The sequence below is a fragment of the Danio rerio genome, chromosome 8 (genome assembly GCF_052040795.2).
Source record: "Danio rerio strain M-AB ecotype USA chromosome 8, GRCz13ab, whole genome shotgun sequence".
In the NCBI taxonomy this organism is placed as follows: domain Eukaryota; kingdom Metazoa; phylum Chordata; class Actinopteri; order Cypriniformes; family Danionidae; genus Danio; species Danio rerio.
In genome coordinates, this window is record NC_141028.1 from 47,065,907 (window position 1) to 47,080,147 (window position 14,241).

At 36.9% G+C, this 14,241-nt stretch overlaps 1 long non-coding RNA gene across 1 annotated transcript; it reads right to left on the reverse strand.

Moving 5' to 3' along the window:
• Window positions 1-1,397: 1,397 nt before the first annotated feature.
• LOC137496379 (uncharacterized) lies at window positions 1,398-4,907 on the reverse strand. The gene is made up of 5 exons (XR_015498326.1): window positions 4,808-4,907; window positions 4,067-4,257; window positions 3,688-3,845; window positions 3,080-3,175; window positions 1,398-2,345 (listed from the first exon to the last, which is right to left on the reverse strand). It is a non-coding gene; the product is annotated as an uncharacterized LOC137496379 (long non-coding RNA).
• Between the last annotated feature and the right edge of the window lie 9,334 nt (window positions 4,908-14,241).

The window sequence follows — 14,241 nt, forward strand, 5'->3', positions numbered from 1 at the left end:
GGATTTTGAGCCTTTCTTTTTGCAGAATAGTGGCCAGGTCACTGTGTGATGCTGGTGGAGAAAAACAAGGCCTGACTTGCTCCAAAACATCCCAAAGTGGCTCAATAACATTTAGATTTGATGACTGTGCAGGCCATGGGAGATGTTCAGCTTCACTTTCATGTTTATCAAACCCCTCTGTCACCAGTCTTGCTGTGTGTATTGGTGTATTATCATCATGTTCAGGAAACAGTGTTTGAACCATTAGGTTCACATCGACCTCCAGAATTGTTTGGTCACAAGCTCAAATATTGTGTTTAGGGAATGCCTTGATATTGCAGCCCAAACCATCACTGATCCATGCTTCACTTTGGGCATAAACAGTCTGGGTGATACACATCTTTTGGGTTTCTCCACACCGTAACTCTCCCAGATTTGGAAAAGACAGTGGAGGTGGACTCATCAGAGAACACTACATGTTTCATATTTTGTCTGCAGACCAACATTTTCACTCCTGGCACCATTGAAACCAACGTTTGGCAAGGTTTGTTCAAGGTTTGTCATTGTCCAACCCCTGTGCATGAACACACAGGCAGGAATTAATAACAATCTTTGCATAAACAGATGAGTTTACTGGCATTCGTTCACTCAAGAAATATATATATATATACACTATAAAAAAAAAAGTTGAGTAAACTTAAAATAATTAGGCAACCTATCACACATAGCTTTTTGAGTTAACTCAACAAACAGGGTTTGAAGACCAGTGAACTCAAAATATTTTGTTGAATTCTTTAGTTCTCTGAACAAAAAGTATCATGTTCACCCAACAAGATATTTTTGTTTGCTGAACAAAAAATATCATGTTCAACCAACAGGATATTTTTGTTTGCTGAACAAAAAATATCATGTTTATTCAACAAGACATTTTTGTTTGCTGAACAAAAAATATCATGTTAACCCAACAAGACATTTTTGTTTGCTGAACAAAAAATATCATGTTCAACCAACAGGATATTTTTGTTTGCTGAACAAAAAATATCATGTTCAACCAACAGGATATTTTTGTTTGCTGAACAAAAAATATCATGTTCAACCAACAGGATATTTTTGTTTGCTGAACAAAAAATATCATGTTCAACCAACAGGATATTTTTGTTTGCTGAACAAAAAATGTCATGTTCACCCAACAAGATATTTTTGTTTGCTGAACAAATATTATCATGTTTACTCAACAAGATCTTTTGTTTGCTGAACAAAAATTTTCACGTTTATTCAACAAGATCTTTTGTTTACTGAACAAAAATGATTATGTTTACCCAACAAGATTTTTTTAGTTTACTGAACAAAATAAAACAAACTGATTCATTATGCATTTACTATTAATTTTTAGGATTCAAATTAAATACACAAGAATAGTCAATTCACTTTTTTTTATTTTTAACTGTGTTCAAATCACAATCCAAAACATTTGCATACAAAATCAGCATTTGACATTAGCCGTGTTCAGCATTGGGCTAGTTTGTACACAACTAGTACTGAATGTTTCCAGATTTGAAAAGATTGTACACTGCCTCAACATAAAATAACTGGCAACCTTACTAAAACCAAGCTATTAGTGTGTCTAAACACTCAAACCAGGTGAATATACAATCATCAAATCAGAGTAAACCCTAAAAGCCACTCCATTCATACAGTCTTTAAAGTGTACTGCACTTTTGTCAACAAAGTACATAAAGTCCAAAAACAGACCTCAAAACATTGAAACAGTGGCACATTAGGAAGTGGTCACGGGTCAGTTGCCGTTACTGTGTGGAGTTTGAATGTTCTCCCTGCGTTCACGTGGGTTTCCTTTGGGTTCTCCGGTTTCCCCCACAGTCCAAAGACGTGTGGCACAGGTGAATTGGGTAGGCTAAAATTGTCCGTAGTGTATGTGTGAATGAGTGTGTATGGATGTTTTCCAGAGATGGGTTGCAGCTGGAAGGGCATACGCTGCGTAAAACAAGTTCATTGCGCTGTGGCGACCCCAGATTAATAAAGGGACTAAGCCGAAAAGAAAATAAATGAATGAATGAACTGAACTCTCGCAGATCATGTGCCACCAACCTCCATAAAACATGCTGAATCACTTAAAAAGTATATTTGAGTTCTTTTGGGTGTTCCATATTCAGTCTATACAAGAGGCTGAACAAGTAAGCGAAGGCTGCAGGCAGATGTGTGATATCCTGAAGTACTATGGCCTCCTCCAAGATTTTAGCGAGGTTCATCACATATTGCAGGGATGCAGAAGTGCCATTATCATCTTCCACCACAGTGAAGATTCCAATCCTTTAATCTCTGGTGCTGTGGTCTTCAGGGTCCGTGTCCTTATAGGAGATTAAGTAATGGGAAAATTAATTGATGTGTAATATTAATTACTACTTATTAATGTTATTACTATTATGCAAAGAAAATAAAAACATGTAATACTTTCGTACATACAAACAGTAACACTTTGAATAGTCTATAATATATAATAATTGAACAATATATTGACAACTTTTTAATATTTAGCAATTTTTTAAACTTTTATTTTACATAAAATTGCAAAGATTTACTTTTATTTGATACAGTTTCAATTGTGAAAGTTGTTTATTGTCCTGTTTAGAATATAACTGAGCCTTTAATTGTCATTCATAAGGGATTTATAAAGCATAAATAGTCCTCACTTTAGATTAGGTCACAACTGGATGAAGTTAAGCTCATAAACCATATACTAACATACAAAGTAACTATTATTACATACCTTAATATTAGGATATTTAAATGTTAATTTGAATAGTTTATTAATCGTGTACTTAAGCATTCTGAATGATCTTAAAAACACCAACTGACCAAATAACTGGTTTGTAAATAATGCAATACTTAAATTAGTAATACAAATGAATCATTAAAGTTAAAAGAAATACAATCATTGAGCACTTCATGTAGAGTTATGCTTAACAGAAAATAAATTAACTATTCGCTAATACTAAATAAATTATTTATAGCGTGCAGCTATTAAAAGTGTTACCAAGCAGACTAATAAATGTAGAATAGGGTATGAAAATGGGTAACTTACCAGACATATCTTGAGAAAGCGAGCAGAATTTTTACGAAGAAAAATTGGCAATCCCTCAAGAGCTGCTCTTTTTCGATCGGTGACAATATCAGTGACCTAAAGGAAAGTCATTTACAAAGGGTGTTTTACAATCTTATTGTTTTGTAAGTAAAAATGTACTTAGTACATTTAAATGAGCATAGTATTTTATTCATGCTGTTGAAAAAACACATGGCTTTATTTTTAAAAAAGAATTTTGTGGTTTCCATACAATGGAATTTGATAATGGTTGTGTTGGCAAATTTAGAAAAATGTTTAGTTTCATGTGACAATTACTTTGAGTTAAAAACTACAGCTATTATTTTCTATTTTCCTCTTTGAATGTATTCATTTGAAATGGTCACTCAAAACAAGTGAAACATCTGTTATTTATCTTACTTCCATCTCACAATCAAAACACAACTTGACACAATTAAAATTAATGCAAAAGGGCTGGACAATTAAATTGTTGCAATTACGTTTTATTAGACTGTATTACCTGAGCATGAAATTCTTGACAGGACAAAATATGTTGCACATGTTAAAAACATCAGACGGGTGTATAAGAAAAAAAAAATCTTAATGAGTACCTGCTCATCCATCTTGTTTAAAGTTGTATCCATCTCTGGACCCATTGAATCCCTTCTTTTCTGTAGAGTTTCAGGAGAGGTGCTGTATATTTATCAAGTCACTCGATTAACTGTCTCAGGAGATCTACATTACAGATCTGAGAAAACTCTGTGCAGATCTACAATATACAAAAAAAACATACATATTAATTTTTACACATAATATATATATATATATATATATATATATATATATATATGTAAATGTAAATATTTAAATGTTCAAATGCTGAATACAGATGTATTTTGAATTACCTATAATAATAATGTTGTTTGTTATTTTTAGCATTATCATTACTACCTTGAATGAAACCAAAGCAATTGCAATATAGTGACTTACCTCTTCCTTAAAGTCCAGGTTATCTCTCTCTCTAATTTCTTCCTGGCTAAATCTCAACAACTTCTTTTGGGCAAAGAGAAAAGGTTTCTTGCATCTGCTGGTGAATGACCGTCAAATTTCACTGATGATAACAAGTCTCACCTCCTCAAGGAAATCTTGCATTGAATTATGTCATTGTCAATATTTCAGTCCTTTTGAGCAAAAAGAAAGAAAAATATATATTTAGCCCTTTATATTTTTTATGTAAATAAAAGCTAGCTGACTGTTAAAGCAAGTTGGTCTGAATATGATAGACATTTAGTCGAGCTAACAAATCAAGCAATGAATTACATGAAAATCACACGATTTCCACACAAATTACACAGTTAAACACGTCACCGTTTGTTCCACTGGCTCTGGTTCGAAGGGAAAAAAGGTTATGATGTGCGCAATGCTGACAGCAATCTAGATAAACAGGACATAATGTTATATTTGACTTGGATACCTGATCTGGTATGTTATATGATACTCATTGTATTAATCGTGAGTTATTAAAGCAAATGACTCGATTGAAATCGCTATTTGTTTCAAATACATTCACTCTAAACTTTTATTGATGTAAATAGCCAAAACCAAGTGCACGAAACAAGTAACTCACGGCTAAATTATAACAAATAGTTCCGTATTAGGATACACGCGCACATCAAAGCCAACATATCAAATAATATAACGTTAGATGACAACAAAAAAAGACATACATACCTATGATTTAGCAGAAACGTCGTTGGCCTGCTCTTAACTAGGGATGGCTGACGTGAAACTGATGTTTTGACACAGTGTCGAGATCCCGAAGCGCAAGTGTTTCGAATCACTGCACCGAAGCATGATCCGAAGCACCCAAGTCACGTGACTAAAGTGTTTCGAAACACCTAGTCACGTGACTAAAGCGATTCAAAGCATCGATCAGCTTAGAAACGTTTCGAGACCTGGTGAATCCTAATTTGACTGCCAAGGTCTCCAAATTGTCTCTGTCTCAAATGGCTTAGAGCACTGTGGGTTTGCTTATTGATTCTTTGCTTAGCATGATGTTTTGGGTTCGAATCCCGACTTCGAAATCATGGTTTTATGTATTTTAATCATGTTTCTGTTTTGTGTAGCCTAAATAGGATACAGCTACAGTTACGCCAGCAATTTAGCATCATTTTTGTAACACTGTAAAACAATAATAAATATTTTTACAGTATGGTTGGGTTTAGGGTTTGGGTAGACATTAATAAAATACAATAAATGGGAAATTTAATGAATAATATAAATAATTATTGATAACTTCAGGCCACCGTTTTTGATCTAGCAACAACCCTGTTTTAAGACAAAAACAAGACATATTTATTCACAAATTGTTTATTCGAATATCAGACCAATGTTGAAACAAAACGATACAAGAGCAAAGCATTACCAACTGGTATTAAAGCATTTTAAAACAACTGCTACTGACTGGCTTTGAAACCTACTACTCCTGCATGGATGTCTGACACCTTAACCACTGTACTATGTTACTTGAAGGATTCCGCTCTCACAAAGTGGGGTTTAATCCCTTAATTTGATCAATCGTTCTTTGCTGAAGCTGTTTCAGTGCAATATATATAAAAAATGACCACTAAATGTCACTTTAGAGTGAGGTTTCGAAACGTTTCGAAGCTTCGACACATTTGCTTCGACTGTTTCAGTGTTTCACGAAGCCTCGCTTTGCCCACCACTACTCTTAACCGCTCTATCACGGTCTCTCACATCATTAATACACTGGTAAAATAGATCGGGCAGTCAGATGGGTAGCACATCGCACAAAAACATGTATACAATTATATACAATCGATTATGAAAACGATTGACACGTAGCTCCGCAGAAAGAAAGATGGTTCGTTTTGTCGCGCGCACGTGACAGGTACCCCCTGCAGTGAGCTATGGAAGTAAATTGCGCATGCGCCAGAAGCTTATAAGGCGCATGCGCCAACAAGAAGGGCACGCATCAACGCAAAACTAAGAATTTTGTATTAGTTCAACGAAATATTTTAAGTTTTTCACATTGAAGCACCATATTTGTTGAACAAACTAACTATTATTTGTCAGCATTTCAAATGAAAATATTTAAATTCAGTTAACTTATTAATCTTTGTTCAGAGGACTTTTTGAAAGTTGGCGTTTTTACAGTGTATATATATATATATATATATATATATATATATATATATATATATATATATATATATATATATATAAAAGAGTAGAATAATGTTACATGATGCATAAATGTGCATTCAAGAGTTTGCCCTTAGCTGATGATTGATTATGAAGCTAGTTTGGCATGCTGTCTCGGGAGAGAGCCCTGAACTCATGAGATCCTCGAGCCCAGGGCTCCCTCCAGTTGCAGGGCGAGAGGGGAGTCTGAGTTCAGGTAGGTCTCGAGAACTCCCCTGCTTGATAATGTTGGAAGTAGATTGATGCTGTAAAGTGTCTATGCTGTGAATTTAAATTTGTCAATTTGCTCATGTTACATGTTTTTGGTCTGTGGGAGGAAATCGGAGAGCCTGGTGAAAACCCACGCAAACACGAGGAGATAATGCAAACTCCGCACAGAAATGCCGACCTGACCAGGAAGTGTCCGAGCCGGTGACATTCTTGCTGTGCGGCTGTGGTGCTAACCACTAGGCCTCCGTGCTGCCCTGACTAGGAAATGGAAGGAGTAGGGGTGGAAGGGGGGATTCTTCAAGACGAAGATGGCTGAAGTAAGATAAACTCTGGTTAAATAACTCTGGTTATTTATAGTGGTTAAGAAGTCGTCTGATTGGTAAATCAGTGTTAGCTAATGTGGACCAGGTGCTATCAATCATAAGCATGTGCTCCTCTCGAAATTAGTTTATAAATAAACCTCACTTAAATAGCATTTTGCATGTGTTTGTTGCCTCAATACAAACATGCACTGAAGATTTTACAATATGCATAGTATACTAACACAAGATACATTTGAATATGATACAGCTGAATAAATTTGTAATCGGTATATCTCGCTTTTTGGTTTTGGATAAGTTATGGGTGCATGGGTGCTTGCCTGCTTCACAAAACTGCTCCTTTTAGTCTACCTGTCTCTTACATTTCAAAATAAGAATCCCACTTACATGGTTTGTTGAATTCAAGCTTAGAAAAATGTAAAAATAAGAAGAGAATATAATGTTGTAATCTCACTCGGAAATGTGACCAATCAAACACAGTCTGGAGCATGCATATTAATAATGCTGTGTAGATCTTAAGAGTTGGTAGAGGTGGCTCCCTTTAGCATGTTTTTTTCACCAGTGGTTTTCACTCAAATTATTTACATGAGAACGAGGAAACAAATGGGGAACTTGTTTTCAGCTATGCCTGGGTATATCCAGATTTTCATTCCATGGCACTTTAAGGTTAAGTAAGGTCAAGCTTTATTGTCATTCGGCTACATGTGTGGACATACAGAAGAACTAAATGTTGTCTCTTGCACTACAATGGGGCTACATAATTAATCATAAATACAAACACAACACTTAAGAAGAAAACTAAACATAACTAGCATATACTATAAGGTACTTATCTATACACAAGTAACATAAGGCTATATGAGTACTTTTGCACGAGACTGAACAATGTTGTGCAGGATATTGTGCAAAAGAGGTATTAAAAGTTGAATATTGTGCAAAAGAGTCGTTTAAGGTTGAATTTTTGTGCAAAAGGGTTATTTAAGGTTGAAGCAAGTGTGCCACAAGCCTGCTTTTGAGTGAAGGTCTCGGCCATTCGATCGCCCCCCGGGGGCTGGCTGCTAACGGATGAGACTTGAGCCCAAATAAAAAAAAATTATTACACTTGCAATAAAATGTCCCAAAAGATGGTTCTGCTCAATTAAGGCACTGGTTATCACGCTGAAATAGGTGTAGATCTTCATTTTTGTAAGCAGTTTGTTTTTAGCAGTAATTTAATGCTGGGCGTGCCATCGAGATTGACAGCTGTGATTGACAGTTTCTCAAAGCAGACCGTCTGAGCTTCGGCAGGAGACTGAAGTGTTATTATTCGTTTTCTGTGTTAGTTTACCATGATATAATGAGTTCAGCAGTAAACTGTACATTTTGACATACAGGATCTGGTGGAATACAGTTTATTCGGTAAGGTCAGGGCTTTTTTCGGGCTTTATTAGTTTGCTGATACACGCCTAGCCACCCAGATAGCAAAATACACTTGGGCCAGTTCCGGTTGGATTCTCGCCTTCTGGAGACTTACCCCACGGCCCGGCTCCGTCAGCTGGACCTACTCAGGCCGGATTCCTATAGACACACTGCCCGATTCCGCCCCGAGTCAATCGGGCCAAATGCGGTGGCCGTTAACCGAAACTGCCAACGCATCCGAGCCGCAGTCGGCCCGTGAGTATGTGCGCTGCGGCCGGGGAGCTGGCGCGATTGAATCTTCATTATATAAAACCTCACCTTTGTTAACGTTATTGCAACCATTTGTGTTGATATAACAGCAAACACAGGCTACTATGTAAACGCAAAGTGTAAGCACTGAGTTTACCCTTTGAATAAAACGCAAACATAGCCAAAAAATTATAAACAATACAAGCAATGTTGCAGCAGCTGACATAAGTTATGCATTAATACTGCCAAGTTTTTTTTGTACAAATTGATGAATTGCAGGGTTGTGATGTGCAAATATCCTGTTGATATTTAGAAATCTTGCTGTATTTATCTTCTAAACGCATGATTTTCCCGCATGGCAATGGTTATCTATGGTGTGTATATATTTGGGGTCCTGTTGATTGCTAATTAAAAATAAAAATCTTTCTAAAAATGTATGTGTTGTTTATATGTTATAAATTATGTTATATGTTATGCAATTTATAATTTACAAGTGTTATTTCTACCCCCCTATGAAGATAACAAATACCAACAACCCTGTCATAAGAGAATATATTATTTGTGCTTATATTAGTCTAACTCAGGCTAGAGTGTATAAAAGATAGTTTATTTCTGCAGTCCAGCATGTATTGCTTTTATTAAAATATAACAGCTTACATCACACCGTTTTTAAATCGTATATTATTGCGTGTTTTTAAGTGCAAGTGCTTATATTTACACCAGCGAGCCTTTGTTATAGTGCAGATACCGGAGGTTAAGTGAGAAGTTTGGGGGGCATGGTTGATTTTACATCAAGCATTTGGTTGGAACTGACTCGGAAGCTCGATTTCGCGGCTCCTCCTCTGGCTCCATCAGACAGACCTTCTGCGCATACCCAGGCTCCAATTTCAGCAGTCTTTTGCGACAGTTTGTGCCCGTCAAGCAGGCGTTTTGCCCTCAAATCGTTCAATGGAAAATGAGGCTGTCCTCATGAGACGCTCAATGAGGCGTCGTCCATATTTTTTACAGTCATTGGGTTGAAGCAAGCAGCGCAACATGATTGTGGTACATTTATAGTAAACATTGTTTTCTTTATTGAGTCCTTGTAAAATGGAGTTTAAATAAAGTGTCTGATGCATAAGAGAGAAGGTGGTCTACAGGTGGTTTTGTCAAGCCCACTCACCTGCGTGAAGCACAATTTGAAATGCACAATGTTTCCAAGAGACATTGAGTGATTAAGAGAGTGTCTATAGTGCAAATGTGCAACCTGGTGCAAGAGTCAGAGAGAGGAGAGGGTGTCTTTTCTACAGGTGTTTTTTTAAACCCACGCACCTTAAGGAATATACAGGGAAGGTTAAATGAGATTTCAGAGGGGGGTACATTGACTGGAGTTATGGGTGCTAAAATGCTTAGAAAATGTAAAAGCAGAAACTGAGACTTATCAGACAAGGCAATGTTTGTGTTATTTGACTTAATTTGTGTTATTTGACTCACTATGACCTCTGGCATCACAGATCTTTTTTAACCGCCGCTGACAGTTTCTGGAAGTCTGAATACCATATTCAGCTATTGAAATCATTATCTTTCCCGATTTTGATGCTCAACTTGAACTTTTGTTTGTCTCGATTTCATCTACAGGCACAAGGCTATGTCTACACTGACCTGGATACATTTGATAACAGTGTTATTGCCTAAAAACACTTTATCAATATATTTTTTAGGCATTTCTTAAAAGATGCTAATCCACACTAAATGACTTCAACCTGCGTCTTTTCCATCAGAAGTTTTTTTTTAATCTTTCTGTCTCTTTGTAAAGCTGTGGCAATGTCAAGAATAGCCCTTTTAAATGGATGAACAATGAGCTGAAATTGATGCTACGGGTGACATAAGAGTATAAAGTTGCAAAAGCAAGTGAAATATACACTGGGAAACATGTCAAAACAAATATGGTGAAATATTGGACCTCTTCAAAGAACATGACACAGCTTAACCTCACAGAAAGGACAATCTCACAAAACTCATTATCACAACAAAACAGAAAGTACAGACATCAAGTCTTCTCAGTGTGGATGAAAGACCAAAGCAAAGAGGACAAAAAAAATTGCTAAAAAATGCTTTAGTGTGGACAAGCCGTTTCCCAGAGATAGTTTGTGGCTGGAAGGGCATCCGCTACGTTAAAACTTGCTGGATAAAATGGCAGTTCATTCCGCTGTGGCGACCCTGGAATAATAAAGGGACTAAGCTGACAAGAAAATGAATAAATGAATGGACAAGCCGTAAATCCTTTGAGCTGCTGATCGGTTAATTAGATGTCTGTGTTAATGAGAAGCTCACCAGGATTATCTAATAAAGTGACCAATATTTACGCAGTGGTTTTGAGTTGACTTAAGGTTTTTGCACACTGAATTAAAAATTTGTCAGTAATTTTCGTACGTAATAAAATAGATTCGACCACTCATTGTGCCCACTCTGAAACGTTTATCCATCATAAAAATTGTTTAAATCTGGCTAGATTTTTTCTATTTTTTTGCATCCGCAAAGGTGTTTCAAGAGTTCACACTTATAACGCTTGACAATGTTAGCAGGTTTGGCATGCTGTCCAGGGAGAGAACCCTGAGCTCAAAGATATATGAGCCCAAGGCTCCCGTCTGGTCAATAAACATTAAGAGTGATACGAGATCAGGCAATTCTCAAGAGCTCTCCCCGATTCGTTTGGCCTACACCTTGATTAATAAGATTGCACTACAGGAATAGACCACCAACCATGCCACTGCGTACACATTAAGTGCTTCATTCATTCATTTATTTTATTTCGGCTTACTCCCTTTATTAATCTGGAGTTGCCACAGTGGAATGAACCGCCAACTTATCCTGCATATGTTTTACACAGCGGAAGCCCTTCCAGCCACAAGCCATCACTGGGAAACATCCATACACACTCATTCACAAACACATTACGGTCAGTTTTGGCATACCCAATTCCCCTTTAACACATGTCTTTGGACTTGTGGGGGAGCACCCGAAGGAAACCCATGCAAACATGTGTGAACATGCAAACTCCACACAGAAATGCCAACTGACCCAGCTGAGGCTTGAACCAGCGACCTTCTTTCTGTGATTTGAATGTGATACCCACTGCTTCACCGCGACAGCTGCATTAAATGCTTGTGACTATTATTTAATTCACTTGTCATATGTCTTTAGGCTGTGGGAGGAAACCGAAGTACCCAGTGAAAACCCTCACGAACACAGGGAGAACATGCAAACTAGGCACAGAAAATGCAAACTGGCTCAGCTTGAACTTGAACCAGCGACCTTCTTGCTGTTAGGCAGCAGCTCTAGCCACTGAGCTGCCGTGTTGCCCGATCCTAGAATTGAGAAGGAGGGGGAAGGGATGGTTGGGGCGAGGGTCTTTAAAAAAAAAAAAAACGAGGATAGGGAATAAAGTTAGGCTGGTTATTTATATTAAATTTGGAAAAAATTTGATTTTCCAGCTAATGATTAGCAATAGAGACCATCTGCAGTCAATCATATCATGTGCTCCTCTCGAAATTAGTTTGCAAAACTTCACTTTGAGATATCAAAAATAGCGTCAGAGAAACTAATCCACTTGGTGTTGCAACACAAAGCTCTTTATGATAAGCAAAGTATGAAATATAAAGACATGGCATACAAAGACCTAGGCTGTGTCCGAAACAGCCTACTACTCATGCATTTGAATTTAAAAGTACTATTCAGCCATTAGAAAAGTATGGTCTATACATCCACCCTTTTGTCATAATCACATGACCTACCCACGTCAGTTGCATTGCTAAACTTCCATTAATGAATTATCCTGCGGAGTATCATGGGATAGTGTAGTGTGCATCGGATGCGAACTTAAGAATCTCGCCAGAAGTAGTGGGTCATCTACATACTTCTCACATACTGTTTTTCGATTTTCTATGAATTCTGACATACTACTCGGCTCGCATAGTGTTTTTAGCGTACTATATAGTATGGGAGTATACTAAGAATGGACCCAATAAAAACTAAAAAATTTGAACCTGATTTAAAAAGAAAAAAAATTATGATGGACAAAAGTTTCAGAGGCAGTGTTTCTATACAACTGACACAACGTAAGATTGAGTTTAGTTTGTAACTTGTGAAATTTACAGACTAAAATTATTACAATTTTATCTTTACAGTTGTTTTTATTGAAGAGAAGCTTATTATATACTTAAAAATAACAAGGTGATTCATTTAATAATTTTCTTTCGCTTTTCTGAGGCCAGGTCATGGGGTCAGTAGTCTCAGGAGAGAACCCCAAAGTTCTCTCACCCTAGACACCTCCTCCAGCTCCTCCGGGGGGATCCAGAGGCGTTCCCAGGCCAGCTGAGAAACTCACACTACGCTATCTGAACCGTGCTCAGGCACCATTCCCAGTTCGTTAGACAAGCCTGGGTGCACAGAATTGCGCCCAGGCGTGGTTCTGACCCAGGCCCGGTTGTAAGAAATGTGCCAAAGCGCGGTTTGGTTGGTATGCTTGTATTGTGAGAGCAAAGCACACCTGAGCATGAAACTAAAGATGGGGTGTCACTTTTAAGGGACTGTTTCTTAGGGATTTATTAATCATTCTCACCTTTTAATGAAAGTAAACTGTCATAGTTTGTTAAAGACGTAAACCCCTCACTTCACTTGTGACCTTTAGCAAACCTCCAAATACGATAAGTTATATAAGTATCCTAATAAGACTTTCACTTTTTCATTTTTGAGCAGTAAAAGCAGTGGTGTAAAGTATCAAATTACAAATACTCAAATTACTGTAATTGAGTAGTTTTTCTCAGAAATTGTAATTTACCAAGTAGTTTTAAAAATGTGTAATTTTACTTCATTATATGTACTTTTACTCCAGTACTTTATTATTTCTTGTCTATGCGGATTAGAAAAATCAGTCCAATAATTCCTTTCCAATCAAATCACACATAGAAGGTAAATTGCATAATAATGAACTACCTTAAGACATGTGCGATTTTTAATTGCAGAAAACTGTTTGGAAGCATCAAAGGTGTCCAAGAAGATGTTCAAAATCTTTTCAAGCATTGACCCAGACACTGTTCAGATGCATGTCACTGATAAGAAAATGAAGGATGTTTAATGTATGATGACCAGATTGGCCTTAAACATCCAGCAGGCACAAGACGTCAACATGGCGTCAGATTGATGTTGTACACCATCGTGGGTACATTGCATTTTGTTTGGAAATGAAAATGGGGTTGACATTAGAACCCAACATCAGGCTGACGTCAATGTCCAACGTCCAAACTAAAAATAACCAAATATCAACATCTAATGATGTTACAGCTTCACTTTTGTGCACCTCTATGACGTCTATCAGACACTGGATTTTAGTTGCTATAACTTATGAATAAATGTCAGTATTTGACGTCAATATAACGTTGGTTTAAGATGTTGGCTAGACGTTGTATTTTGCTCACTTTCTAATACAATCTTAATCCTTAGACGCTGGCTAAACATTGAATTTTAGTTACCTGACATCACAACCTTAATCTAACCTAATATTAACATCTTATGATGTTGTGTGCCTGCTGGGCAACAACTATATGCCCTACAGAATGTTACGTTTACACACATCCACAAATTATATGTAAACGCATTAGCTTTTTACATCATAATACTCACTGCTCACTACTCTTGAGTACTTTTGAAAGGTCTACTTTTTACTCATACATTGAGTAATATTTACAACAGGTACTTTACTTGCACTACTTTTTTAGGCAAGTA